Below are 16,815 nucleotides of genomic sequence, written 5' to 3' on the forward strand. Positions count from 1 at the left end.
CTCATTCACATTGATATGATTTTTTGTTCTGGGTCTTTGATGCTTGATACTTGAGCCCATCGACACCTCATGATCACACAGGCTGGTGTGCTTCTTCCACATGGACTTGGTTGCTTCTTAGCTAGAAGACCACTTGTGTACCTTCAAGCATTTAAGACCCCAGATGTTCTATCTTTTGACAGTCGGGCACCATCAGCTCAAAGCTCTTTGTAAATACATCTAATCTCAAAGACTTCTCACCACACCTATTTATACTTGGGGGAAGAAACATGGATGAGACTCAAAAAAAGTGAATTCAAGTTCACTGGGCTCAAACCCAGGTAGACCCCAGGGGCTAATGCTTGTCATTAGTTGCAGTCAATGGGTGTTGAGATGGTTTGTTGTGCCAGCCTGGCCGATAAAGACAAATGGGATTAATTGAAGGGCAGAGAGATAAGTGGCTCGGTGAGCCTTGCCTTTCTTGTCTTTCACTCTTTAATCATTGGACCAGTGTGCAGCTGCCTTGCTTGTTCTGTGCCTCAATTTAAAGGGCACATTACCTGTGGGACGCCTAGCCTATGGATTGTGTCGCTGTAAGTTGAGGTCCCTTTTAGACCACATGAATGAAATTTACATCTCCGGAGCTGAGGACTGACAGTTGGTGACCTGCCTTGCTGTTTGCTGCCTGTGCTGGGATAGCTTAGCTCTCTCTCTACAGAGGACTACTGGATGGCCCTCGAGACTTGAAGGACTCTCACGGGAGTGAGTCGCACTGAGCCATTTGTACTGCTTTATAACTTAACTGTTCATTTCTTGTATTATAGATCTATCTTTATATATATATATATATATATAAATTATCAGCAATCTGGTTTTATCTCTCTAGAGAACCCTAACACAGGTGTCTTTATCAAAACTAGAACAAAATGTTACCTGATCCTGTGTCTTCTTCATGAGCCTTATATAGAAGGAGGTACCCTTCCAAAAAACAACGGTCATTTGTTTTGTTTTGTTTTATGTAAGAAGGATAGTGCTTGTGGAATTTATTCCACCAGGTGAGACTGCTAATCAAGCTTTCTATTTAGAAGTTCTGAAAAGATTTCATAACAGTGTGTGGCAAAAAAGGCCTGATTTGTGGCAGACAGGGGACTGGTTTTGCCACCATGACAATGCACTTGCTCACGAAGGCATCTCAGTATGCCAAAAAACTGCATGCCTCTCTTGCCCCGCACACCTGACTCACCTGACCTCGTTCCCTGGAACATCTTTTTGTTCCAAGAATGCAGAGGGACATGAAAGGACAACGATTTGACGACGTAGAAGAGGTGAAGGAAAAAATGAGGGAAGTGCTGTCAGCCACCCAAACAGCTGAGTTTGAAAAAGGTTTCCAAGAAGGAATCACAAGTTTGACAAAAGTATTAAGTGTAATGGAGTGTGCTTTGAAGGTGTTAACGTTGTTTTGTAAAAAAAAAAAAAAAAATTTAAACACATAGCTTTGAAAAAACACTTTTTTTGGGGGGGGGGGCGTGTGTGTGTATGTGGTTCCTTTATCCTTTTTTATTATGCTTTGGTTGAAGGTTTACAGAGCAAATCCATTTTCCACTCAACAATTCATACACATTTCCTTCGCGTCATTGATTGTAATCCCACAATGTAATAGTGCTCATTCCAGCTCCTCCCTACAATCTGCCTTTCTGCTCTCTTTCTTTCCTATGTCTTCTTGCCCTTTCTCTCTGGGCAAATGCAGCCTTGATCTCATATGGTTCACCCTTCTAAGGCAGTGGTTCTCAACCCTCCTCATGCCGTGACCCTTTCATACAGTTCCTCATATGGTGGTGACCCCCCCAACCAGAATAAAATTATTTTCGTTGCTGCTTCATCACTGTCATTTTGCTACTGTTATGAATCGGGCAACCCGTGAAAGGATCATTTGACCCCAAAGGGGTCATGACCCACAGGTTGAGAACCGCTGGTGTAAGGTGTGTGAACCTCTTTGGTGCTATTGTTCTTTTTCTCCTTTTTTGGCTAAAGGTTGAACCACAACGGCATTTGCTTCCAGGCTTGAAAGCTGCTAACTCACAGTCCCTCGGTCATACAAGTCTCTCTCTGACCAGTAGGACTAGCTGGTTTTGCTTGTTTCTTTCTTTCTTTTCTTTCAGTGCTGAGTTTTGTTCCACCTTTTTCTCCCACTCTCTTCAGGCCCCTCTCCTGTGATCCTTCGGAGCGGTCAGCAGTGGTAGCCAGGTGCCATCTCGGTCTTCTGATCTCAGGGTTGCGGAGGCTGGGCTTTCTTCACTCTTCTTTATTCCAGACAGGGAGAGACCAACAGTTGCACCATGGAGGGCCGCCACCCTTAAGCTTTAGTGTTGGTGGAATGGATGAAATTCTTTCCTGGTACAACTTCAGGTGGCATTATTTGAATGAAGAAAAGAGTATCACCTTGATGTGCACTGTCACCAGAGCAGAAACATAGGATCCAGGAGAAGCTCCCCAAGAAAGGGAGAAGGATGGGCTTCCTACTCCCGTAGATTTAGTCTCAGAAACTCCCAGTGGGCAATGCTGCCCGCCCTGTAGGGTCATGAGGACTCGATGGCAGTGAGCTTGGTTTGAAGTTTGTGAAAATATTTGATATTTGTGAAAGTAGAAAAGCTGCCTTCCTTACAAGACAGAGGGGGGTGAGGAGGACAAAGCAGTTCCATTTCCTTTTGAAACCCTAAAGTACTGCCTGGCTCCTGAGTAGATTTGAAGACTGACCCAGGAACATTCACTTCATGGTCTGTTGGCTAAGGTGACATTTTGATTCGGAGCTGAGATATGATGCTGAATAACAGAGAGTGAGCAAAGCTGATTTCTCAGGAGCCAAGGAAAATGTAAGCAAAAATGCTCTTATTCATCTGAAGATTACAAGTTACCCAAGGAAGGTGAGCCGAACAACAGAGGCCGTTGTCCTGAAGTACAAACATACAAAACCCTCCATTCACAGTCTGCTTGTGTTAACTTGTGGCCAACTGCGAACAGTGAGTCTGAACCTTTAATTTTTCCAGTCAGTAGTTAGCATGCAAGACATATGGAAGCTGTGTCCCTGGTTTTTGGTTTTGTTTTTAACATTTCTAACACAATTTTGCACTCTCCTAAGAAGTGTACCATGAGGGAAGAGAATCAGCTATGGAAAGGTGAAGGGCCAATGGCGGGTCCTAGACCTCCCTGAGGAAAGATAGACAGTTACACTCCTTGTGCTGGAAAATTGGCAGGTAGATGAGGGAGAAACATTAGTTGTAGTCAAACATTCCATTCTGAACCCAACTGTTTCCTTCCCACCCCCAAAGATAATAATTTTCAAATACTTCAACTGCATGGTGTAGAACACCAGTTCTCAACAAGTGGGGTGCAGCCCACAGAGGGCACCTTAACATTGGTGAGTGCTGTGCTTGGTCATCACAATGACTGAGGGGCATTGTGGGAATTGAGTGAGTGGGACCCTGGCACTCCAGATATCCCACCATGTGTAAATCAGAAGACACAGATGAAGAATTGCAACACGTGCCTTGCTGAAATCCATGTATGAGGGTGAATCACAAAGTACTGCTGCAAAAGCTTTATTATGGAAGCCTTTTAGTCGACACCTTCGTTGTAAAATACTGCTGCAAAATCTGACTTCTGTAGAAACCATGGTTGAATTAAAATATCAAACCGTGAAGCTATTGATCTCCAGCACACCCTTCCTTGACACCCGTCGGAGGGCAGTGTTCCCATCTCTAGAGCTCTGGACTCATTTGGTTCCCGCCATGCCAAAGGGCACTTTGGGCATGCTCAGGGGATTCCGATCATGTTCGTTTTAAATGCGGTGTTTGGAGGGAAAAAAAGAAGTCTGAAAGGGCAAGATCAAGGCTGTAGGGGGGCAGAGTAAGCTTTTCCAACAAAATGTTCATAGGCCAGGTATTGTTACTCTGGCATTGTCGTAAAGGAAGTGTGGGGAGTGGGGTGGCTCAGCAACTTTACTGGCCTTTTTCTCACCAAAGCAGTTTTCGATTTCCTTGAAACTTCATAATAAGCCTGTGGGTTTCTTGTGCCAATCTAGCCAATGAACACATGTGGGATTAATTGAAAGGCAGAGAGATAAATGACTCGTCAAGCCTCACCTTTCTTGTCTCTTGCTCTTTGATGACTGGACCAGTCAGGGAGAACTAGTCTGCAGCCATCCACTGATCCCAGAGACCTATTTAAATGCATTTTGTTTGGAATAACCTTGTGCATATATGCACTAGAGCCCTAGTAGCAAAACTTAAAAAAAATTTACCTAAATAGAGTCATCTGAATTGGGACTTTAGATTCCATGTAAAATAATTTTGGTTTTGACGGGTTTTTGATATGGTTTAATAGGGCTGGGTTTTCTAGAGATGCGGTACAATGCCGAGTACAGGGAGTCTCATGGTTTCTTTTATTTTCAGCTTCACAGGAAGTTGTTCACTGCTTCTGAAGTGGACATCGCAAGTATCCATGGGGTTCCCTGGTAGTAACTAAAGGCTAATCCAACCCATCTGTGTATGAGGAGCATCTGCACACGTCCATATTGCATCTATGATGATTATCCAGACAGATTCAAGCACCTCACAACCTTGTGTCTTGGGTGTGGGTCTGCTCACAAAAAATACATCCAGATTGAGATACATATTCATTTTATTAGGTATTATTTCAACTCATTGATTACATGAGGTATATTATTTTCATTATGTGTATGCATAGGTTGTAGTAACTATGATCTTTGGATCAGAGTAATTGAGTATATTATAATATATCTTATTTTTTAAAGGGGCGTGGATGTGTCAGAAAAAAAACTATCCTGGTGAAATTATGGTTTTAGAGAAACAAAGCAGCTTCCCGGATTCTGATGAAAAACAGCCTTGCTAGAACATATAGATGCCTGGGAGATGGGGGAAAATGGTGAACCAATAGGACTCACCCATCTGGAGCTCCTGCTGCTAGACCAGAAAATTGGGAGGTAAGGTGAAGGAAACAGGGAGGTGGAGTCCTGAAATTAGAACTAAGGTACTAGGGTCTCTGATGAACCCCTTTTTGCATGTGATTTCCACTCACAAAGCAAATGCTTTAAAGAGCTCTGGCTTTGGGGAGCCTGCAGGTGCCAGCTGTGCCCTTGCCTGGAGCAGTGATTTCTCCAGGCTGATGCCCTAAAGGGGACAGAATCCCAGACATGAGAAGTACCCCATATAGGAGCTCTTCATGCGGTTGGCTGCCTTGAGCTCACAGCCTGGGCAGTGGCGATGGCCGGTAGTCATAATTTAGAGTAGAAGAAAATGCAGATTTTTACCTGAGGTAGATTGCAGTGTAGGAGAAAATAGGCAGATAATCGGAGTCCAGGGAGCGAATTTAGTTCCAACTGGCCGAGACAGCAACAACCCCTGATAGGCTGGATCACCCCTCTGGGGGTCAGCCTCACAGTCCCCTAATCAGAGCACATCACAAGCATAATTTTTAAAAGGTGAAATATATATTATTGGTTAAAAACTCAAACCCCAGTCTGGTTGCTCAGCTCCAAGGAGCAAATGAGGGGTGGGGGTCCTTAACATAAATCAGCATAAGAAGAAACCTAGCTAAGGAATGCCAGAACTCAGCTACAGGGTCTGGTGGCTTTTTGCATAACAAAGACCCACTGTAACAAGTCTCAGCTTTAAACAGCATGGAGCTGCAGCCCAGAGACTGTGGGAGACAACTTAATTTGATTTTATTCTAGCTGACCAGGGGGATAAAAATAAAAAATAAAATCTTCTGATCCAGTAGGACACCAGCAGTCTAGGTAGGACAACAAGCCCAGCTTCCCTCTCAGTGATTGTACACATAGCTGGGGAGGCGCTGCCTGTCCTGGGGCCCTAGACAGGGCTGTGGGAACACGTCAGCCTCCACCCCTGCTGCAGTGCTACATACAGCACAGGACAGGTACAACAGCGAACTCCAGCACTCAACAGATGTGTGGTCACGGGTGCGATCTTGTCTTTGAAAGAAATCCCACACAGCATCTGTAGAACCCTACATCAAACGGGTATACCACCCCGCTACCTTGAGGAAGAATAGAAACTCCTCCAGCCTCATGGACAGGTGATCAAGTCTCAGTTATCTCCTTACCTACTACTCTTTTTTAAAAAATCTTTTTATTGGGGCTCATAAGGCTCTTATCACAGTCTGTACATACATCAATTGAGCAAAGCACCCTTATACATTCATTGCACTCGTCATTCTCATAATTCACCTTCCACTTGAGTTCCTGGAATCAGCTCGGTTTCCCTTTTTTTCCCCGTCCCCCTCCCTCCCTGATCCCACCCCTGGTCCCTTGATAGTTTATAAATAATTATTATATCTTATCTTACACTCCCTGGCATCTCCCCTCACCCGCCTCCCCATTGCCCATCTCCCAGAGAGGAGGTTACACATAGATCTCCGAGATCGGTTCTCCCTTTCTATACCCAAGCCTTCCCTCCTGGTGTCGCCACTCCCACCACTGGTGTTGAGGGGTTCATCTGTCCTAGATTCCCTGTGCCTCAAGATCCCCACTGCACCGCTGTACATCCTCTGGTATAACCATGTCCGCAAGGCAAGGTAGAATTGGGGTCATGATGATTGGGAGGGGAGGAAGCGTTCAGGAACTAGAGGAAAGTTTTTAGTTTCATTGTTGCTACACTGAACCCTGAGAGGCCCAACTCCTCCACACTACCCCTCTGGAAGGGGTGTCCAGCTGTCTATAGATGGGCATTGGGTCCCCATCACGCACTCCCCCTCTTTTACGGTGATGTGATTCTCACCACCACCCCACCTTTGTTGTTGGAGACCTGGTCTCCTCTGTCCTTCATGGTCACCTATGTTGGTGTGCTGCTTCCCTGTGGGCTTGGTTGCTTCTGGGCTAGATGGCTGCTTGTTTGCTTTCAAGCCTTTAAGTCCCCAGACGCTATATCTCTCAGTAGCCGGGCACCATCAGTCTTCTTCACCACACTTGCTTATGCACACTTTCGTCTTCAGCAATTATGTGAGGAAGGTGATCACACAATGATTGTTTTTGTTCCTTGGTGTCTGCTACATGGTCCATTCAACACCTTGTATTCGCTTAGGCCGTGTGTTCTTCTCTGTGGGCTTTGTTGCTTCTGAGCTAGATGGCCGCTTATTTGCCTTCAAGCCTTTAAGACCCCAGACGCTATATCTTTTTGATAGCCGGGCACCATCAGCTTTCTTCACCACGTTTGCTTACACACACGTCTGTCTTCAGTGATCATGTCGGGAAGGTGGGTATCCTGAAATGACTGTTTAGCAGGATGAGGTGCTATTGTATTGGGGGAGTATCCATGAGGAGGCCCAATGTCCATCTTCTACCCTACTACTGAACCTATAAATATATGCATATGTCTATTGCCCCCATAACCATAAATATATTTACATATGTACATGTCTGTATTTAGGCTTCTCTGTATGCACTTTGCCTCCTACTCCTTTCCTCTATTTCCTTTCGCTTTCCTCCCGTCCCATTACCATGTTTAGCCTTCATTCTGGTTTCAGTAATTCCTCTGTTACCTTGCTCTTGGTCACTCCCTACCAGTCTTCCCCTTCCCTCCCTCCTCTGATTTTGAACCACTCGCTGTTCCCTTGTCCCTGTGTTGGGCCCTACTACTCTATATTCACTAGTCCTTCTATCTTTCCCACCGCAGTCAGTCTCAACGAGCTTAGGTTTGTGTTGGGTTACTTTTCTCTCTCTTTCTTTTTTCCCACTTTTTTTTCCTTTTTCCCTCTTTCTCCTCTTCTCTCCTACTCTCTCCTAACATACACCACTACTGACTTCCAGGTCACTACCCTCCGCTTAGGGCAAATCAGGTCAACTAGCAGGAGGAACTCCAGCCTGCCCTCCGTGGGAGTGCTGTACACCACACAAGACAGCTGGGACAAGCATTTACACCGCACTGGCTGCTGAGGAAGCCTCCGTCAGACCTCTAAGGCGATCTCATCAACTAGGGCAATTCTGGGAGCATCACTGGGTCCTTGCATTAAAAGGGCACACCAACCTTTCATTGTGGGGCAGGGTCTAAACCCCTCTGCCCCCACATACAAGCAATCTGGGATCAGCCATCTCTTCATTCTTTATTTCCTCCTTCTTTCCTCACTCTTTACCATCACAGCCAATCTTAGTGAACTCAATTGGGTTTTCTTTCTCTTTCTTCTCTTTTTCTTTGTTTCCTCCTTTCTTTGTTCTCTTTGCTTCTCTCTCTGCTTGTATGATTCTCTCTTCTCCCTCTTCTTCTGTTCACATGCCACTGCTGGTTCCCAGACCCCTAACGCTGCCTAGGGCAACCCTGTCCTCCCAGTGGGCAGCCTGATCCCTAAGACAGTGCTGCACACAGGACGAGTCAGTGCTACACACAGCACAGCATGGGGTCAGCTATTTCTTTATCTAGTTTTTAAATTCTCTCTCCTTCTCCTTTTTTCCTTCTTTTTCTGTGCGTTCTTCTTTAACCTTTTCTTCTTTTCTCCTCTTCTAGGTCTTCTCTCTTTACGACGAGATTCAGTTCTCCATTTTTGTTGTTTTCTTTCTTTTTAAAATTGTTTTCATTTTTGTTTACACTGTGCATTTTAGTTGTGTGTGTGTGAGTGGAGGGTCAGTTTCTTGGCATTGTTGCTCCAGTCTGTGTCTTCTTATTTCTTTTTCCACTCCTTTCACTCTCTTTCCTGTCACAAGCCACTAGCAGTCCCCAGGCCACAGCTCTCTGCCTAGGGCAACTCTGAAGGCCCAACTGGGGGAGCTCCCACCCTCATTTATTGGCTTGGAAAGCAGCTGGGGAATTCACACCGGTCCTCTTCCACACACCAAGCATCCCCAGTCTAAATCCTGATGCCCTACAAGTGACTAGGGGAATGGTCTGACCACCACTGGTGTGGCTCCATGCTACTGCAGGAACATCAACCCAATCTCCAAGGTGATCTCTCTGTCTACGGTAATTTCCCTGCCAGCTACAGAGCTCTACACCAAGGAGGGTATATCCACACACCCTCCTCAGCACTCCAGCTGCAGAGGAAAACACCACAGGCCAGCCGAGGTGCTCCAAGAACCGCGAAGCCTACTTAGAAATCGGCCAGGGAAACAACGCCCTTGTGGGTCCACAACCTGACCTGGGTCACATGAGAGGAACATCCAACACACATTCCAAATAATGGAATACTGGACGGCTAGGATAAGAGTGAAACCACAGGAAGATATAGTAATAGCCTGACCCCTCCGTATAGCTAACGGCGGGTAGTTCATAGAAGTACTCATACGAATCCCCCAAGAGAGCCCAGGGCTCTTTGAGTCAGGAAGATGTCTCCAGGCTCCTCTAAAAAACACATAAAGAGCAACTAGTTCTAACAGCTTCAACGAAAAAGCAGGAGAAACAGAAGACAATGCCAGAAGAAGTCATGAACCTAACGATGGACATAGAAGAAGCAGATATTGACCTGCCACAAAAAGAAATTTTCAAAATGCTGCTTGAAGTCATAAAGGATATGAGGGAAGCAATGCAGAAAAAAGATGAAATGATAGAGGAGGTAAAGGCAACGCACCAAAGGAAAATACAATAGTTAAGGGACGAAATAACGAAATCCAGTGACAAATTGACAGACCTTGCCAGTAGGCTTACGGAGGCAGATAATCGCACCAGTGACCTAGAGGCTAATCAAGCAGACTTCAACAAACTGGAAAAGCAGTCAAACACAACAATCAAATTAGCTGAAGAAAAGTTGAGAGCCATGTCTGATGCTATGAAAAGAAACAATATTAGAATAATTGGACTACTGGAACAAGACACAACAAAGAACTCAATGGCAAAAATAGCAAGGGGATTCTTAGAGGAAAACTTCCCTAGCTTGATAAATGAAAATCAGGCAACCTTTCAAGAGGCTGAAAGTACACCAGCCAGACTGAATCCCAATAAGAAGTCACCAAAACACCTATTTGTCAAATTATCCAACAATGAGGAAAAGATGATAAAAGCAGCAAGGGAAAAGCAAATAGTCACGCATAAAGGCACCCCAATAAGACTATATCCAGACCTATCAGCGTAAATGATGATGAAGAGAAGGGAATGGAGTAACATATTCCAAAAATTGAAGGAAAGCAACGCAAACCCAAGAATACTTTACCCAGCCAAATTATCTAAGATAATTTAAGATAGATGGAGAAGTAAGGGTCTTCCCAGACAAGAACAACCTCAAAGAATACTAAAAAAGAAACTCAGCCCTACAAAAGATCCTTGCCAGTCCAGTATGGGCAGAAGATCAACACTCATCAAGGGTAAATAAGAGACCATCACATAGAACAACTCCACCCATAGGGCGACAAAGAGGAAACAGGCTCCAGGATAGCATCAGCTCAATAGTGGAAAGAAGACAAACATAAACCACACACACAAGTTGATAAGATGGTAGATAGGAAAATATCCAACACAAAAGGTACAAGATAACATCACAGAGTCCACAGATGGATAAAACCCTGAATATCAATGGCCTGAACTCAGGCATTAAAAGGCAGAGGCTAATAGACTGGCTCAGGAACATAACCCATTGATCTGCTGCCTCCAAGAGACTCATCTCAAGTTTGCAGACAAAAACAAGTTGAGAATTAAAAGCTGGAGAAAAATATACTAAGCAAATGGTAATGCAAAAAAGCAGGGGAAGTGATCTTAATATCTGACCAAATTGACCTCAAGACACAGGCCATAACAAAAGAGGAGGGACACTATATATTGCTAAAGGGAACAATAGACCAAGAGCCAGTGAGCATAATAAACATATATGTACCTAATGAGAGACCTGTGAAATTCGTAAATCAAATACTCCAAAAGATGAAAAAAGAGATCACAGGCTCAACAATTATAGTAGGTGACTTTAATACACCACTCTCTGAAAATAGACAGATCATTGGGAATGAAAATCAACAAGGAGGCTACAGATCTAAATAGCACAATTGGACAACTTGACTTGGTAGACATTTTCAGAGCTTTCCACCCACATGCAAAAATATTTGCATTCTTTTCAAGCCCACATGGCACATATTGGAAAGTAGACCACATGCTGGGACACAAGTCGAAATTGAGTACATTCAAGCACATTGAGGTTATACAGATATCTCTCCGATCACTACGTCATAACGCTGGATATTAACAGAAGGGCGGTGAAGAAAACAAGGGCAAACAACTGGGGGATGAACAATTGGGTACTGAGCCAGATCAGAGATGAAATCAGCAAGTTTCTAGACGCCAATGAGAACGAAAATACGACGTACCAAAACCTGTGAGATACAGCAAAGGCATTTATCGGAGGAAGGCTGATAGCAATAAACATACACATTAAAAAAGAAGAGAGACTCATGGATGATATGCTGACACAAAATTTACATCAATTAGAGCAGTGTAAACAGAACAATCCTACTAATATCAAGAGGATAGATATAATAAAAATCAGAGGCGAGGAGAGGAAAATAAGAAAACTATGGAAAAAAATCAATGCTGCTAAAAGTTGGTTCTTTGAAAGAATTAACAGAATTGATAGACCTCTGGCAAACCTAACCAAAGAAAGGAGAGAACAAATGACATTTGCAAGGATGAGGGATGAAACAGGGGACATTACCCTAATAAAATCAAAAGGATAATTACACAGTACTATGAAGGTCTATGACAAAATAATAATAATTTACGAATGATGAAGGGTTCATGAGGTAGGGGGAGTAGGGAGAGGGGGGAAATGAACAGCCGATATTAAGGGCTAAAATAGAAGGCAAATGTTTTGAGAATGATGATGGCAACAAATGTACATAAGTGCTTGACACAATAGATGTAAGTATGGATTGTGATAAGAATTGACTAGCCCACAATAAAATGATTTTTAAAAAGAACATATAGATGCCATATGTGGTAGATATATAATCCTTTTCAGGATTAAGAGTGTCGGGGTGGAGCCTAGCTTTTCAATCAGATCACAGCCAACGAGGCCTCTGTGTGGGCATGGCCTTCTCCTGAGAAATCCAGTACTTCCTCCTTGGAAGCGGGAGACATTTTTCTCTGCTCACACCATTGGAGACATAGCAGCTGACAAGACACATGGACCCACTCTGATGCAGAGACCCCTGCCAGTGCTGAGATGTTTCCAGAGCCACTGGATCCAAAGACCTTCTACCCACTGGCCTGTGATCTTCTACATTCAGTGTCACTGCATGTGTTTCCTAAGTCTGAAGAGGACTTTATAGATTGTTATCAGACATATCGGCTAACATCAGACTTATGGACTTGATCTGGGCTGTTTTCCCAATGTTCAATTGCTCTTGTATATAAATCTCTTTCTTATACACATGTGTGTCCATGGATTTGTTTCTCTAGCCTATCCAGACTAACACACCATAAAAGAGAACACTTTACATTACAGAAGTATACTTCTTTTAAAATCAAATCCTCCTCTGTGTGCCTACTGATCTGCTTCTGGTCAGCAGGGGTGTCACCTGAACACTAGGAGATATATCAGAATGGGGGGAGGGGAGGGAAGCTGGAGATGGGCTTTTCCTCAGTCTACTGCTTCTCTTCTATTAAAGTGCATGTGAATAAACTGACATGCTTGACAAGAATAAAATTCCTTGGCCCCACCTCCAGAGATTGGGATTCAGTAGGTCTACCTAAGGTAGGGTTTAGCAGTCAACTTAGTAACGAGCATTCCCATGAACTCTCACCAATGTCTATGGGCTCAACATGAATGCTTCTCAAACCCCACCCCACCCCCCTCAAACCTTCACATACATACAGATCTACCAGGGGCCCTGTTACAAGGAGATTGTGATTTGGCAAGTCTGGAGTACTTGGCACCATCGCGTCTCTCTGGACTCACAGCAACCCTTTGCATGCGTACCCACAGAAGGAAAGGTTGCCTGGTCCACACCAGCCACTCTTAATTGTTGCCATGTTGGAGTCTGCTGTATGTTTCAGTCACTGCATCAATCCGTCTCGTTGAGCACCTTCTCCAAGGACCGGTCCCTCCTGATAACACATCCAAAGGATGGGAGATAAAGTCTCGGCATCTTCTCTTCTAATTGGTTTCCTGGCTATACTTCTCCCAACACAAACGGGTTTATTCTTCTGCTGTGCAGGGTACATTCCGTTTTCCTCACTAATACCATAAATCCAATGTGTTGTTGATTCATTATCTAGTTCACATGCATATGAGGCAATTTAACATAGTGTAATTTAGGTTAGGCACAAGCAGTCTTCAAAATGACATCTTTTCAATCACTTTAAGAAGTCTGCCAGCAGATTTGCGCAATGCAATATGTCATTTGATTTCTTGATTGCTGCTTCCAAGGGCTTGGACTGTGGGTCCAGGTGAAATGACATACTGGATAACTTCAATCTTTTCTTTAATTGTGGGGCCGGTCCTGCATCTGGATAGGTTCTAAGGGGCAGTTGTGTAATTGAGGGGCGAATTAGAGACATGAGACAAAGCAGGCAGGTAATGTATTCTCTCACGAGCTTATGTAATCTATATGATACACAAACCACAGTAAGCACATACGTAGCAGGTAGGGGTTGTATTAGAAGCATACACTTAACATGTGGGGAGGGGGAGCGAGCTAGGGGTATACACACAATAGGAAGGGAGGTGCTAAAGGCATACATGTGACAGGAAGGTACACATGTAACAAGATGGGTGGATTCTACAGTCAAGATGGGAACCTAACCTTGGTCTTCTCTGAGCTGGCTTGACCTTAGGTGTCTTTGAGCTCCTCTCCAGGGGAAAAATCTATCTTTATCAGAAGGGAGTGGGCCCTTAGGATGGGACAGACATAGGGTCTGATGGCAGACAACCTTCAGGCAAATAACCTTCAAGCAGTTGACCTTCAAGAATACAGTAAGCGACCATGTGCTTGCAAACAGCACTGCAAAATTGGCTTTATTATGGGAGGACATCAAGGGGATTAACTTGTACTTAGGAGAATGTGACTGGAACGTATCTCCAACCCATAAACGTGAAGGTCTCCCTCCACAGGAGCCCCAGACTCCCAGACTCGGGAATGGATGACTGTTGAGAGTTTGTCAGCATACACTCTCTTCCTGGTTGTTTCCACAATTTATCATGATGTTGCTTACTGACCTACTTGTAAGAGTGCTTTCATGTTACAGTGCTATCCATGCTGGAAGGCGATTGTCTTTGATCAATATTAAGTACATCAAGTCCTCTTGGCTTTCAGCAAGTTTGTGCCATCTGTGGACCTCAAATTTTAATGAACTGTCTTCTACTCCTGATCTCACACTTTTTCGCACAATCCAGCTTATTGGATTATTTGTTCAGCATACAAGTTGAGTATGTAAAAGTATACAACCCTGACTCACACCTTTCTGACTTTAAGCCACGCCATATCCCATTGTTCTGTTCAAATGACTGCCTCTTCTATGCACCAGTTCTGCATGAGCACAATCAACTGATCTGGAATTCCCCTTCTTCAAAGTGTTTGTTAACTTTTTTATGATCCACAGTTAAATGTCTTTGCAAAGCCAGTAAAACTCAGGTGATTATCTTCCTAGTATACTCTGCTTCCAGCCAACATCCACCTGGCATCAGCAATCTCCTTTGTGCCACAAGCTCTTCATCAGAAGCAACTTGAAGTCCTGGCAGTTCCTTTTTGATGTACTTCTGTCCCTCTCTCAAATGCAGTATGATTTGTTCTTCATTCTGTCGAGCCGCCTCTTTGGAACAGGAAGACGGGCAGCTGCCGTCCAGATTCCTTGGCACAGTAAGTGAGCACTTCCGGCTTGGCACCTATTTGTTGAATCTCGTTTTTCACCATGGTCGTCCGGGCAACTTGCATTTCTTCTTTCAACCTCACTGGCTGAGCACTGACCAATTCTTTGTGGTGCAGTGGCTGTGTATTCTTTTTTATCTTCTTTTGATGCTTTCTGCATTCTTCTTCATTTGCCCAGAGGATGTTGTAATATTGCAACTCAAAGCCCGCGCTTTCTCCAGTTCTTTCGGCTTTAGAAACATCGAGTGCAGACTCCCCATCTAGCTTTCTAACTCCAGGTCTGGGCCCAGGTCCATATAACACCCAGGTCTTCTCGAACCACCCCAAGAAACCTTGTGTTCAGCAATTTTACTTCCTCATGACTTAGTGGTTCTACCTTGAAGAGCAAGTTTCCCAGTCTTTAGAGTCCGAGGAGGATATACTCAAGGTTGCACACTGGCCTTATTTGGTCTGGAGTACAGCTTGCTATTCGGCCCTTCCAACACACCCTCAGGCAACACTGATGCTGCTGGTTCATGCACATTGTTCTCTTGAGTAGCACACATTTGTTCATTTGGGATCAAAGATTCTTGTGCGTGAAATGGGTAGGTAGAGAATTCACCTTCAACACACATGTACCTGTCTCTGTACAGATGAGATGGGCATTACTTTAACTGGCCAAGGCTTTTACTGACATTCCCATCCTAACCATGTCTGGTGGAACCCTGGCTGTGCTGGCTTAAACACAGAATATGAAACTTTCCAGTCAAGCCACCCAGGGGGATTAGCCAACACTGAAGCAGTGATTCATCTGGCTCCTGGCTGCAATACTAATAATGTAAGCAAAACACCCTAACCAGCATTATATGCGCCAGGGAGGCGGTGGCACCACCTTTTCATGGGAGAGAATCTGCCGACACCCATGTGTAATCTAGACAGTATGGTTCTAACAGCATGGGATGGAGGCCTTACGTAATGCAGATTAAGTTAGAAGACCAAGGCTTGAGAATCCACATCCACAGAGAACGTTTGTATTTAAGTGTACTATTTTCCAGATGTATGTAGACGTACTTTAAAAATCCTTGCATGTGAATACATTCAGATTAGCATAGGACATTGTGCATGTTCTTAAATCATGAACAAGCTGGCAATGGCGCACTTGGGTTTCACAATTTGACAGTGAGTCCTTATCTCCCAGAGCAGACGCTGGAAGTGGCTCGACACAGGGCAACTCGATGCATTTCCCTGTATTTCAGAAGGGAAATGATACCAGGAAAGCAAAAGATTATTGCTAGGAGGGACCCAGTTCATCCTTGCAGGGGTCTACTCCAAAACAGAACATATTTAAACACGTCTCCGCAGTGAGCGGATAAACGCAGACAAGTTCTATCAGGCATACACTTGTCTCTGCGTTAGGGTACCTCCAAAACAGGTGCAGTTGAGACAGTGGTTTCTTAGAAGGTCTGCTGGGCCAGTTCAATTCAAGGCAGAGCGGGCAGCTTAGGTTCTGGTGACTGTCCTGGAGATTCCAAAGGGACAATCCTGATAAGACTTTCTAAAGGACACAGGATAATCTGGTTTATGTGATGAGGTTTTAATGAAAAACTACCTGAGAAAAGGCCCAGAATAGTTATACCATGGATTCCGCTCCACACACACCCCCCGCATCAAAACAATACACACTTGCTCATGCTTTATGAAGACCCAGTTGTCCTTTGAAAATTTTAGTGGGAAATGTAACTCCATCCACCCTATAGTCCTGATCTTGTCCACCCAGATTTCTTTTTGTTTCCCAAACTCTAAAGAACATTTTTAAAAATTCATGATATTGAGTCTTTCAAGGATGCTCAGGCTGGGTTTTGATGTGGTGTCAATCAAAGAGGCAGATTCTCCAGGGGAGGGTTAAAGAGAGGGGCACGGCCATTAGATGGGCATGGGCCTGGACGGAGCGCATGCAGAGGGACAACAGCTGCTGCCCACTTTGGGATTTGGTTTTTAAATTGTTTTTATGATTTTCTAGCAATTCTTTTGACTTACCCTCATACCTGCAA

This window comes from Tenrec ecaudatus, chromosome 6, assembly GCF_050624435.1.
Source record: "Tenrec ecaudatus isolate mTenEca1 chromosome 6, mTenEca1.hap1, whole genome shotgun sequence".
NCBI lineage: Eukaryota > Metazoa > Chordata > Mammalia > Afrosoricida > Tenrecidae > Tenrec > Tenrec ecaudatus.